The following is a 14,539-nucleotide window of genomic DNA, read 5'->3' on the forward strand; positions in this document are numbered from 1 at the left end:
CCTACTGTCTCTGTAGAGTGCTATATGTATGTCCTCGACTGTTGAGCCATTGCTCCACCCCTAACCTCTAATTCCTCATCAATATTTTTTTCTTCCACTTTCTGGAATGAGTGCGTTCCAAAAGCCTCAAAATCATTAGTCTCTTCTTGCTCAGATGGTCCAGTGAACATGATGTCATCGGTATCCAGGCAGTCCAGGTCTCTGGGGGCCATCTTATGCCAAGAGCATTAACGTGACCCTGGGCCAAGGTTGTAAATGTTCCCAGTGAATCAGCTGTTCTGGTGGAAGAGCATGCACCCCTTGTCCCAGAATGCCACACGCTCATACCTGAGGATATCTGTGTTTGCTCTAGCGAAGATACCACGCCAGGCACGGCAGCCACTGCGGGGCTACTGCTTGTCTGACTACGGTGCTCTGTCGTCTTTCTCCAGGTCTGACTTTCACAGGGTTCAGATTGGAGATGCGATGCGGACCACAGCCTGCATCCCTTAGGTCTTCCTCAGTCACGTCTATAATTCCATGTTATGAGCTGTGGACCTTCCCAGGAGTGCATTGCAGCTTTTGATGTGATACCCTGGCACCTGGGGGGAAGAGCGGTACAGAACTTCAGACTCTACCGCTTGGCCTTTACACCATCATAGCTGAGAAGCCAAGGCATGCGATTTGTCTTTGTGTGCATGTGTGTGTGCACACACGCGCGCCTGCACTCATGCACATGTGCAGCGGTTAGAAGATAACTTGTGGGAGTTGGTTGCCTCCTTTCACTTCCCAGCACATGGGGCCTGGTGTGGGACTCAGGTTGTTCATCTGGGTGGCAAATGCTTTTACTCACAGAGCTGTCTTGTTGGCCCCATATCCATTTTAATTACATATTTGACACCAGGAAATGAACTGGCCAGTTCAGTGACATTGTGGGTAACTGTTGGTCAGACCTTGGCCAAGCTACAGTTACCAACTGGCACTATGTGTATGCATTTTGAATACATCATGATGATGTTTTAAGTCTTGGGGTTTCAGCAAAGATCCCCACATCCTGGAGTCCTGGGGAAAATATCCTTTTGTATTTATTCTTCTAATGTCTGATTACCAAATAAATGGCCATAGTTCCCTTTAGGGAAGACCTGAAAACTGTCCCCTACCATTACTGTGATGTCATTGGGTACTCTCTGATGAAGACCAGTTCTTTTTATCCACAGGCTCTGGGTCTGAAAACTGGTTTATATTAGGAAACCAGGCACAGCGTAACTTTAGAAGAGAGCTTAATTTGTCATCGAGATGTCTGTCCTTGGCTTCCCTGTCGTCCGTTGTGGATTTTGTTTTCTTATACTGACTGCCCCATTATTCTGTCTGTGTTTTGTTAACCACACCCTACTCTCTGAGGGTCAGAGCCCCCTGGCTGCCACTCCAGCCTTGCCGTTCGTTATGATAATTGCATCCACCTGGCACCTGAGAGCATAGTGTCACATCTGGGTCCTCTCACTCCATTGTTACCTGTGAACCTTGTGCAGTGGTGGCATTTCTACTCACAGCCCTGGCTGTAGACTCTAGCTGATGATGGCACCTTCTCCCTCCCGCCCCCATCAGCACCTCATTGCCTGGGTACCCTCTGGGCCGCTATGGAATAGCATCATCTGGCAGGCTTCCCTGCTGCAAGTACTCTGTCGGTTCTAACAACCCGATTCTCTGAGCCTCTTGGTCTTTTCGTTGTCTGCCATGGGAATTCTGACATTTCTGCTTCTACTGTGAACTACACATTTCCTTGGCTTCTAAGAACCTTCCCAGAAAGTTCTGCAGCCGTCCTGAGATGGGTCCCAAATGGACAACTCTTCCTTCCCTTTCCCATTATCTGCAGGGTCCTGTTGATCGCAGGCCTTCAGACTATTGCCCCAAACACGCTCTCCCAACAGTTACTGATAATATGGTGATAAGCCCTGCAGTCCCTCTGTAGAAGCCTGTTAAGTTTTTTCTTGGACCAACAAACCTCTCTGCCGACGCAATAAATCCAAATTAGACCAAATCAGACCAAATTAGAAGAAACCCAGGTTTAATGGATGCCAGCGCTCCCAGGTGGCCCTCAGGAAAACATAGAGATGAGGAAAGAAGAATCAGAACGACCACCGGAGAGGGAAAAGGGGAGACCATGTGTTCATTCTCTGGGGGGTAGTTTAAATAGTCCGTGGGAGTGGTCTTGACCTTCCCTGGGGAGGGGACTTTGACATGGAACTTTCCATCCAAAATGGATGCCAGGGGGTTGGAGTAAAGCCCCCAACTGAACATTCCAGACTTTTTTTTTTTTTTTTTTTTTTTTTGGTTTTTCGAGACAGGGTTTCTCTGTGGTTTTGGAGCCTGTCCTGGAACTAGCTCTTGTAGACCAGGCTGGTCTCAAACTCACAGAGATCCACCTGCCTCTGCCTCCCGAGTGCTGGGATTAAAGGCATGCGCCACCACCGCCCGGCCATTCCAGACTTTTTGTATAAAGGGGTGTTAGGGAGCTGAGGTAACGCTTCCTAGCAAACGAAGCCCTTTCATTCCTTGTCAATCCCAGGCTTACCTTTGGTCAGGGTATGTTGTTATTTTACCCTAGTTATTGGTCTCATGGTCAGGAAGGCAGGCAGAGTCATATTCTGTAAAAGTGTATGTGGTCATGCAGTGGAGTTGCCTTTAAGCAAGGGGAGAGTGCTGGTTCTCACTAGAGAGAGGTACTAGCTGCCACGGGCTCCAAGCAATCTAGGAATCCAGACTCTCTAGGTAAATCCACCGAGACACTCAGGCCCCATGTATCAGTGGCTGTGGGGTCCATGCCCAGGTGCCATAAAAGGGAGAGGATCCTGGGAGGCCGGGAGGTTGAAGAGACTGCAGAGAGCTGCAAGCAGCAGATAACACGTATTTATCCACCAAATGAACTGCTAGGCAGGCAGTCCTGCGTAGGCACTCAGGCATATGCTGACACAGGCAGGTACAGGCACACATGCAGGCCAGCACACAGGCTACAAAGATGTAGGCACACAGGCCTACAGACAAGCATGTACAGGCAGACTGGCAAAGACAGAGGCAAAGGGCTCAGGCTTCCAACCTCAAGGTCATTCATACAGAATCACATGGAAGTGTCATTCTGCCAAAAATAATTAAATAGCATATTGGACCGCTGTTTATTTTGGGGTTCCCCAGACATCCAGTGTCAGCCCCTTTGTGCCCAGTCATTGTCTACTCCCCCATGTCCAGTGTCAGCTACATTTTAGCTGACTCACACCAGACACCCATCTCAGCACGGCGTTGTCCAAACATAAACTGGCTCTTAGAGCCTTCTGTTCCCAGCAGAGGCTCCTTCTTTCTCCACCAGGTCCCTGGCCTTGGCATAGATCTGTCTAATTTATTTTTTTTAACCCCTGTAAGATAGAAAATAACTGTATCATGTTCTGAGGAGTTAGCCTGCAGTCTGTGGGGTTAGCCAGCATTCTCTAGGAACTTTTGAAACTGCTTCTGTACCAGTGGCCTTGGTGACCTTGAGCACACTGAAGCGCCTTTTCTCATTCTGGGGCCTGCACTTGCCCGTAGTGATGATGTTGCCAGTCTGCACATCCCTGAAAAGGGAGCAGGTGCACAGACACATTCCCGTGGTGCTTCTCAAAGGGACTGTTGGTATGGATGGACCAGAGATGATGCTCATGGGTGGCAGTGGTCCTCTGCATCTTCATCTGAACCACCATATCCTCTGATGGAGTCACCCTGGGATGGAGTCATTACCAGTAAAAGGTGTTTCTTGTCTATGTAGGGGCCCTTGATGGTGGGTGTCGTGAAGCCCAGACCAGTGTTCTTGTAGTAGAGGGAGCCTCTCCTTGCTGGTTGCACTCAGCAGAACCTTCTTTTTTCTAGAGATGGTGGGGTACTTTTGGTAAGCATGCTTTGAATTTCCACCATCTTTCCTGGTATTATGAGAAAAAGAGGTCTCTACTCGAATCTGTAACCTCTGTTGCTCTGACGATTAAGCCCCTAAGTTCACACTAAGCCTCAGCATCCCTTTCCTTCCATGTGCGAGGAACGAGTCTCTTTATGTCCTCCCAAAGAGGTCTTTTGGTTTGAGCACCAAGTTCTCAATTGCTGATTATTCTTTTTCAATACTTCACTACTTTTCAAAGTGTTAGTTATCCCTAGCAAAAGCTGCCAATTGCAACAGGCTTATGGTGTTTCCTCCACAATTCTCAAACACCTGATAAACCACACCTTCGCCTGCGTTCCCTCCCACCACCACCACCCTTGCCAGTTCACCACTGCTGTCTTGGGCTAGCTCTGCCTCCTGCCAATGAGGGTCCTCCCTGCTAGTTGGGCAGTAGATGATCTAAATCCAAGTTCCATCTTAGTATCAGCTTTTTTGGAGGCCTGCTGGTACCCAACATCTTGAGTTGTGCTCTCAGAGAAGCAGAGACTGATTTAGTTCAAAAGTCTGCTAGGACATGTGCTCAGAATCAATGCTAGTAGACGAGGAAGGAAGGAGGTAAACTGCATAGAAGTTGGTTAGGCCACAGCAGCATTTCAGTGGGGCCTCAGCCACTCGGGGAAATCTCTTAAGTGGGGGGGGGTGACTATTCAGAGCAAGTTCCAGTTGTGTGTAGCACTGATCCTTTGAGCCCCTGAAGTGACCCATGGCTGAGTGTATGTTCTCCCAGGAGCTGGAGAATTCTCACAGTGGTTGTATGTGAGAATATGTTCTTTATCTAAGGCAGTAATCTCAACCTTTTGGTCACAACCCCCTTGGAGGGCGAACCACCCTTCACGGGGGTTACCCAAGACCATTGGAAAACATAGATATTTACATTATGATTCAGTTACGAAGTAGCAACAAAATAATTTTGTGGTTGATACAAATACATGAGGGACTGCATGTATTAAAGGGTCATATTTATTGTTCAGTATCATTTTCCCCTGTTAATATGTAAAACCAGGGGCTGGAGAGATGGCTTAGCAGTTCAAAGCACTTGCTGCTCTTGCAGAGGACTCAGGTTCAATTCCCAGGACCCACAAAATGGCTTACAACCTTCTGTGATTCCAGTCTTGGGGAATCTGATGGCCATTTCTGGCCTTCATGAGCACCACATGCATACATGCAAGCAAATATTCGTACACATAAAAAAATAAAATGTAAAAAAATAAAAATGAAATGAAAAAAATAAAAATGTAAAATTAAAGGGAGAGAAATTTCCATTTTTCTTTCCCTAATGAGTGCATCATAAGTATCCGGACAACAGACCTAAAAAGAAACAAGGATCAAAATAATCAATGAATAATTAACTCTTTGGATGCCTGTGAAAAGCAAACTGCTCTGATTACTGAAGTGTTAATACACAATATCTGTCAACACAGTGTGTTTACTCCTGGTCCAACAGACTCAGTTCCCTACAATATGTGACTACAGTCACAAGCCCACTAGGGTAGATTCAGGAAGATCAAGGAACAGAAACAAACTGCCGTAGAGAACATGAAGACCTCAGAGCCCTCACTCATCATTCCTATACTGACTGGAGTGTCTTAGGTAGGGTTTCTATTGTCATGAAGAGACACTGTGACCGTGCAACTCTTATAAAGGAAAAGATTCAATTAGGGTGGCTTACAGTTTCACAGGTGTAGTCTGTTATCATCATGGTGGGTTATGGTGGTGTGCAGGCAGACAGGGTGTTAGAGAAGGAGCTGAGTTCTACATCTTTTTTTTCTATTGTGAGAATCTTTTTTTTTTTTAATTATGTATACAATATTCTGTCTGTGTGTACGCCTGCAGGCCAGAAGAGGGCACCAGACCCCATTACAGATGGTTGTGAGCCACCATGTGATTGCTGGGAATTGTACTGAGGACCTTTGGAAAAGCAGCCAATGCTCTTAACTTCTGAGCCATCTCTCCAGCCCTGAGTTCTACATCTTGATCCTCTCGCAATGGAAGTGAACTGCTTCCCACACTAGGTGTAACTTGAGCATAGGAGATCTCAGAGCCCACCCCCACGATGACCTACTTCCTTCCTCCAACAAGGTCATGTCTCCTAAGAGTGCCATTCCCTTTGGAGGTCATTTTTTTTTCAAGCCATCACATTCTACTCCCTGGCTCCCAAAGGCTTGTTAATGCATTCAGTTCAATTTCAAAAGTCCCCATAATCTGTAATAGTCTCAAACTTGTTTAAAAGTCTGAAATTCAAGCCGGGAGGTGGTGGCACATGCCTTTAATCCCAGCACTCGGGAGGCAGAGGCAGGCGGATCTCTGTGAGTTCGAGGCCAGCCTGGTCTAGAAGAGCTAGTTCCAGGACAGGAACCAAAAGCTACGGAGAAACCCTGTCTCGAAAATCCAAAAAAAAAAAAAAAAAGTCTGAAGTTCAGTTAAATCAAAATCAAAAAGCAGATCACATACTTCCAACATATAATGGCACAGGATATACATCACCATTCCAAAACATAGGGAAGGGAGCATAGTGAGGAAATACTGGACCACAGTAAGACCGTAACCCATCTGGGGAAACCAAACTCTGCATTTCCATGTCTGATGTCAAAACTCTCTTCAGATCTCCAACTCCTGTCAGCTTTGTTGACTGCAACACACTTCTGTCTCTTGGGCTGGCTCTACTCCCTGTTAGCAGCTCTCCTCCACAGGTATCCCACAGCTCTGGCATCTCCAATATCTTAGGGTCTCCAAGGCAATCCAGGCTTCACCTTCACAGCTTCATGCATTGACCTCTCTATGCCTCCTTTCAGGGGCACCTCTGAAACATGTCTGGCTTTAGCAGCTTTCCTTAGTCATGGAGGAAGATTCCATAATGCCTTTCTTCTATCTTTGACTTTAAAGCCAGAACGACATGTCTGAAGTTGCCAGGTTTTGCTGCTTGCTGAGGCTGGAACATGACCCCCCTCATTCAATTACACCTTCACCAGTTTTCTGCATTCTGTGGTTTGTCCCTTCACTGACTATGCTTGGTTGCCCTGGAACTTGCTTTGTAGACCAGGCTGGCCTCAAATTCAGAGAAAGAAAGTTGAATGTGAACATCACATACTTTATTATTCCATTTACACAAAATATGCCAAACAGATAAATATATGAACACAGTATTTAAGTATGTAGGGAACTAGAGTATAGTTCAGCGGTGGAGTGCCCTGAATTTGGTCTTCAGCTCCCCCATATCTACACACCAGCATAGAAAATAAGCAGATGCTGAGTGGCGGCGGGGCAGGAAATGACTACTCGTGGGCACGGCTTTCTTTTGTGGTTATGGAAGTGTTCTAAGATGTTAGGATAATTTTAATAGATCTTCTGTGATATACTAAAGTCACACTGAGCTGTCCTCTTTGAAACCGGCAGTGCTAGCTGCTGGGCAAGCGTGAGGTCAGCAGTTCAGATTCCTAGCACCTACGGAAATCTCGGGCAGAAGTAGACCTGTGATCCCGGAGGTTGGAAGCAATTCCTGGAGCAAGCTAAGCAGATGGTCATAGTGACACACATCCCGTGATCCCGGCACTTGGGAGGTGGAAGTCGGAGAATCAGGAGTTCAAGGCCAGTCTCAACTACGTAGTAGTTCCAGGCCGTCCTAGACCTAGAACGTTACATGAAACCGCATCTCATAAAAACAATCACCACCACCAAGTTCTTAGCAGAACAAACAGGCCGACTCCCCGGTCTGCTCTGCTGTCACTCTGAGTTACTCCCAGGCTTGGGAGTCTCGGGCTTCTCAGCTGATTCTGATGATGAGTCAAATTTGGGAACCTTTGTTCCAGTTCAGCCTCCCACCCAAGGCTGTAGCCTCCAGGCCAAGAGGCTGAGTCAGCTTTTCCGAGAAGCATTCCCAGACTCACCTCATACCTCACTGAGAAAGGTGCTCCACCCAGCACCTCCACTTGTTCATCGTCCCCTCCTCAGCCTGGGCTCCAATAAGGGACCGTCATCTATTTACGCCCCTCCCCACCAACGCAGCTGGGAAGGTGAAGACTCTTCAAACAGGGGGAGTGCACTGAGGGGAACGTGTGCCCCCATGTCTGTCTCATACTGATGACCCTGCGTGTCTAATGACCGAATAATGAATGCAATCAGAATTATAATGCACCCACTAACAAGGCAGCATGATATACCTGCACAGCATTTGGTACAAAGATTTTGGTATAGAGAATATTTATTTGGATTTTTGTTAAAAAATTATGTGATATAGATGTTTTGCCTACATGTATGTCTGTGCCCCACATATGTGCCTGGTGTCCAAGGAGACCAGAAGAGAGTGTCAAATCCTCTGGAACTGGATTTATCAAGAGTTGTGAGCCACCATGTGGGTGCTGGGAACTGAGCCCAAATCCTCTGGAAGAGCAGCCAGTGCTCTTAACCACTGAGCAATTTCTCCAGCACCTTACTTTGATTTTAAATTTGCTATTATTATTATTATCATTTCCATTTTTTTTTTCAAGAAGTCTTGAGCTCTTGGACTCACAATCCTCCTGCCTTTGTCACACTCAGCTGGGACTTCATGTGCACCCCCACACTGTACCCGGCTCATCTGACTGTTCTTTGAAACGAATTATAATTTGATAGATGTGTGAGCTCTGAAGAGCGGCCACCCTTGGAAAGGCTGGTCAAACTGTTCTCACAAAAGCATCTTTTCGGAAGCTGCGTCATTTCCTGGAAAGTTTCCCATGCATTCTCTGAACGAGGAACAAGCTTTGGAGCTCTGTTGTGTGAAAGCATGAGAGAAAAGTGAAGTACAGGCCAACTGGTCCTCAACTCTGGGATCATTCGAATCAAGCTGAAGGCAAGGGACTGAAGCTCGTCCTTATCCTTCAGTGCCGGTGCTTCTGTTTCAATGTTACCTGGGAGCAGCCAGCGCTAGCATCCCAAAACATGCCCATTTGCGACACTGTATCTGCCTTGCACCTTTGTTACACACCCAGCGAGGCTTCAGGGTGTGTGGCAAGGCTGTCCCTGGAAGCCGGTCCCAGCTGGAGCCACAGAAGTGGATCCCTTCCACCTTGACTGATGGTCAGAGTTCAGGCCTATTCCTGCTCCTTCAGGGCTGTTGACAGGAGGTTTGACTTAGGTTGTGGTTACTAACAGGCTGTCTTGACCTAGGGTATGGTTACTTGGTGTTTGGGGTATTAAGATGGCAATCAGTTTTTTCCTTTGTATCATGAAAAAGAGATCTTTTGCTTTCTTCCCCTCTTTTGGATTGGGGTATTGAAAAATAGTAAGAAATAAACATGGGCAAATTCAGTATTCACTGGATTGCCCTCCCGATTCTATTCTGTGTCTCTTTTTCTAATCTACACGCCCCTACCCTGGAACGTGCCAAGCCTGTCAAGGTTGGATCCCGACACTGGGGTAGCCAATAACAGCTTCTCTACATACATATGTGTCCCCATACCACATGTATGTGTCCCTCATATCATGCAACTTCCTCTCAGCTGGATCCCCAAAGCACCCAAGGTTGTTTCTGTGTCGCCTGGCATAAAGAGAAAGTGATGAAGGCGAAATTGGGGGTGGAAAAGAGGTCTTAGCTAGTAAAATTACCATGAAAGCACGCGATAAACTCCTTCCATAATAAATGCACGTCTGCCTCCAACACCCATTTGCAGAGCATCCTTTATGCACGAGGCTTCAGGGATCCAGCACTCAAGGACACAACTAAAGCCCCCGGGATCTCACGTGGGTCAACATTGTCATTCTCATTGTGAACAGTAAGAACAATGAAGGGCGCTTACTGAGTTGACTCTCAGTGGATATTCTGGAAATGAATAAATGAATGTTAGACCAAATGAAACATTCCAGAACTGAAAGTGGTTTTGCCACAGAGACTTGGTGTTAGAATTCAGGCATTATGCTGGCCTGCCCTGTCATCTGGCAGGATGCACCCAAGCAGTAGCCTGGCCAGCCCAGGACCCTAGTCTGTACACAGGCGCAAAAGGTCCCTTTAAGAGACAAGCTCCGCCTACTCTTGCCCTCTTTTTTTGCCATTTTCTCTGAGGAGGCAGCCTTCTGTCTCTCTTCTTTCTCTTCCTCTGAATCTCTCAGTCTCTCCCTCCCATTTTTTCTCTTCCCTTCCTCATTCCCTTTATCTTAATAAACTCCGCACTCAAGCTCTGTCTGCATGGCGTGTTTGTCTCCTGCCCGCGTTCCTGCATGGCGGGTCCCTCTCACGCCGACATCATAACCATTGGTATGTCAAAAAAGAAAATGCAAATTACAAAATCGGTACAGAAGCCTATGGGGAAAAAACCTGGCAAGAACGGTCATCCCATGGGTGTGGCGCCACACTTAACCAGGATCTGATGAATGTTTCCGTTGGCAGAGGTTTCCCTCCTGGAGCTCCTGGAGCAATGCAGGAAGACCCCCCCCTCCCCGTGCAAGCCAAGCTCAGGTGTGAAAGGCAAACACAGGGAGAGACTAGTGAGAACCGGTTCCAGCCCCACAGGGCCTCCAGCTCTCCGGCTACTCCAGCTGCTGGAAGCATCAGATGCCTAGTCCTGCCAGGGGCTCACCCATTATTCCACTCACCCTGGTGAGAATGACAACTAAGTCTTCCAGCTGGCCTCTCAACTGCCACCGCTCTCTCCTCTTCACACAGGTCACAACCTGTCACCTAACCTGCAGACTCACCTGCATCGTCCCATCCCTCCATTCCCATCACTGTGGAGCTCAGTTCAATCTCTTGCCTGCTCTGTGACAGCTGTGATAACCAAGGAGCCATCAGTCAAAAACTGTCCCCCAGTGGGGCTGGAAAGGTGACTCAGATGTGTCTGTCAGTAACGTGCTCGATGAGGGAGACTGAGGACCTGAGTTCAGACCCCCAGCACCCATGTAAAAAGCCAGGCTTGGTGGCCTAGGATCCCAGCGCTGGGGAGGCAGAGACAGATGCGCAGAGCTTTCTGACTGGCCAGTGTAGCCACTGGGGAGCTCCAGGTTTAATGAGTGACCTTGTTTGCTTGAGTGAGTTCAAAGAGAGTAGGGTGGAGAGAGACAGAGAGAGACAGACAGAGAGAGAGAGAGAGAGAGAGAGAGAGAGAGAGAGAGAGAAAACACCTCTGTGGTCTGCTCACTTGCTAGCCTGCTCCAGACACAATACCTGGCACAAGACACTCCCTCAGATTGTCCTCTACAGTTACTTCCTCCAAGGCTGGATGTGCGGATCCTTCCCAGCCTGCTTCACTCATTCTCTCACCCGCCCTGTGCCTGTGTTTCTCACCTTCATTCTACAGGGCCTGCCCCTCCCCACCCAACCAGACGCAATGTACTTTCCTTATTTTAAAGAACAGCACAGCTAAGGACATTTTTGTACCCCCCTTCCATTTTTTTTTCCTGACTCTCTTTTTCAGACGGGTCTGTAACTCACTGTGTTTGACACTCTGGTTTGACAAACTCAAGGCATACTTCCTGCCACAGCCTCTTGGGGGCAAGAATGACCGACTCATTCTGTTTCTTTTGTCATTTGGCGATAGTGTCTTGTGTAGCCCAGGCTGGCCTCAGACACCTTAAGCAGCAGAAGCGGCTTTGCATTTCTGGTCTTCCTGCCTCCTTCTCAGGTACTGGGACGACAGCTTTGTGCCATCGCCCCTGCCGCTCTGTTTTGTTTTATTATTTTAGACAAGATCTCATATGTCCCAGGATGGCTTCTGACTGACTGTCACTGAAGAGGACCTTGAACTTCCGATCTTCCTGTTTCTACCTCCTGAGTGCTGGCATTATGGGAGTGCTAGGAACTGAACTGGACACTCTACCAGTAATCCCCAGCTGCGAGGCAAACCCCTTATGTGTTGTGTGTCGTCCCCCCGCCCTCCATCTACCCACTGCTCTGCAGCTGGTTATACCAAGTGCACCCTCCCCAGGCTTCCCCCAGCAGTGACCTGGACCCTTTCTTCTTGACCTCTCCCCAAGGTCATTGCTTGTGTCCCCCTGAGCTCTTTTGTTTTTGCCTCCCACCTTCCCATCCTCCTAGATTCCAGTGAGAGTCGCTGCTGAATCCTCTTCATTTTTGGTCTCCTCCCATTCCTACGAGAGTGTTCTGTCTCCTGGTCTAGCCTGGTCTAGCTTCTGTCTGGTTCTCCTTGTCTTTCTCCTGCCTTTTTGCTCAATCTAGCAAGCCCTGGGTATCTCATTTGCATCCAGCGCTGATAGGTCTCCTAGAGCCTCACACCTTGGCCGCTCCTCCGGTCTCCAGACCCGTGAATTCTGTTCCTGTTCTTCTCCATCAATGTTCCCACAAGGGCCTCTGTCCACAGGCTCAAGAATAAGCTTGTCATCTTCCTCCAGAAACCGGTTCTCCCTCTCCTTTGAGTGACTCCCTCCTTCTCTCCTCAATTGCCCAAGAGGAAACTTTGCATCTGGCCTCATCTGGCCAATCAGTGAGCCTACCAGCCCGCCCGCCCCACCAGCCAGCCCATTCCCCTTCTTCCTCTGACTCTGCTCTTGCCCCCAAAGGCCTCCCAGCTGCCCAATGCCTTCCTTCTCTGCTGGCTTCCTGAAAGCCTGATAGTGAGGCCCAGAGGGAAGCCTCAGCCCCGGTGATCTGTGTCTGCTCCTTCCTTTAGCCTCAGCCTTTTCCCACCTACACCCTTCCCTCACTCCAGCAGCTGCCTGGATAATCTTTCTGGCCTTTAACTGTGTTCCACTCATTTCCCGGCAGGAGTAGTCCCCATAATTGCTGTTACCCCGACATTGCCGGAACTAAGTCCTCACTGCCCAGTCGGCCTGCTCAGGAGGGGACTCAGGCTCTTGGTCACCACTTGAGGCTTTAGCATGGGGACCTTGCTGGATCTGGAACTGCTGCACGGATTCTGGGCACATTGGCCCTCCTGCACATCATCCTGGCGTCTCAGCATCTTCTCCCGAAGTTCTTTCACTGTTAACAAAATCTTGGACCGTGAGGGGACTGAGAGGAGGGAGTTTGGAGAAGAGCCTGATATCAGGTCTCCCGGCTCCCTCCCCACCTGCTTTCTATCTCATCTTTCAATCTCTTCTTACTGCCTGCCTTCCTTCCTTCCTTCCTTCCTTCCTTCCTTCCTTCCTTCCTTCCTTTCTCTCTTCCTTCCTCCCTCCCTCCCTCTCTTTGCCCGTCAGAAAAGGACTTGTTTGAACACTTCCCCTTAAGTCTATGCTTCGAGCACTGGTTAAAGTTTTACTGTGAAGTAAGGAAGCAATGCTGGGGGTGGGGGCGGGGCGTTTAGCCTGTTCCTCTGTGAGACCTTGTGAGCGGATGGGGCTCCTGATGACAGTCCCCCTTTGCACTCTCTTCTTCCTGCCCCCCTTGTCCTTCCCCTCTTATCATCTATGTCTTCCTCTCTCTCCCTCCCTCCTTTCTTCCCTGCCTCCCTCTGTCCATCTCTTCCTTCTCCCCTCTCTTTATCTTTCTCTCCCAGGTCTTTCGTGCCGAGGAATGATGTAGCCAAGGAGGCTCCTGACGGGTGCCGTCCCCTTGATATTGTACTTCTGTGCCTCCAAAGCTATGAGGAATAAGTTTTGTCCCTTTACAGTTGCCCAGTCTGGGTATACTCTGTTGCAGCCACACCCAATGGAGCAAGACTGGAGGGAATCCGCTTTCTAGCCAAGTTTACTCCTACCATTGAGCTCCTCGATCCTTTGCTTCTGGGGGCTCTAATTCCCCAACAGCCCCTCCTCCTCATCCACAGTGCTTCCTCACTGTAGCCCCCTTCCTTGTTGCGGGTACACAGGCTCAGACTGCTTCTGTGCTTTCTCCTCGGGTTTTTTTTTTTTCTTCTTTTGCAATGGGTGGGCCCAAGTCTTGGGTAGGCTAGGCAAGTACTCTACCATGGGCTACACCCTCTGCCCTTCTTCACTTTGTAGTGTGTTTGTGGTGCTGGGAATCGAACTTAGTACTTCACCCGCTTGTGCCCCACCACTGAGACATATCGCCAACTCTTCACACCAATTCTTTATTTTTATATGTATGGATGTTTTGGCTGCATGTGTACCTGGTGTCCACAGAGACCAGAAGAGAGCATCAGCTCCCTTAGAACTGGAGTTACAGATGGTTGTGAGCCATCATGTGGGTGCTGGGAAGTGACCTCAGGTCCTCTGGAGGAGCAGCAGATGCTCAATTACTGAGCTATCTTCCCAGCCCTTCCTACCCCCCTCGTAATGGCCTCTGGTACCTGCCCTCCTTTGGCTGACAAACCCCTAACACAGACTCTCCAGCACACTTCTGACTCCACTGTTTTCTGGTCTGACTCACTCACCTTCCCTCCTTGACCCTACTCCATCCGCATTATTGAGAATGCTCCCTTTAAGGTCACAAGCGACCTAGCCCAGTAGTCTGGTCCAAGCTCGGCTCCTCCCAGTCCCTGAATTCCACTGATGGTCCAGCACCATCGGCCCCATCACTGTCAGGGTTTCTTATGGACCTGTCCTGTGTGCCACCCTGTGCTGGGGAAGGCACTCACCAAGAATTTACCCCCCAAAGGCAGAGGCATGGCTAAGATAAACACGAAATCATGCTGAACAGTGAAGGCAAACAAGAAATACTAAGTTGTGTGGCATAGACAGGACTTCCTCAGAGATCGGGAGGACAGCAAGGCTGAG

At 48.7% G+C, this 14,539-nt stretch overlaps 1 pseudogene; it reads right to left on the reverse strand.

The window, feature by feature from the left end:
- Window positions 1-3,444: 3,444 nt before the first annotated feature.
- LOC113456213 lies at window positions 3,445-12,334 on the reverse strand (annotated as a pseudogene).
- Window positions 12,335-14,539: the final 2,205 nt, after the last annotated feature.

The sequence above is a fragment of the Microtus ochrogaster genome, chromosome 6, assembly GCF_000317375.1.
Source record: "Microtus ochrogaster isolate Prairie Vole_2 chromosome 6, MicOch1.0, whole genome shotgun sequence".
Classification (NCBI taxonomy): Eukaryota; Metazoa; Chordata; class Mammalia; order Rodentia; family Cricetidae; genus Microtus; species Microtus ochrogaster.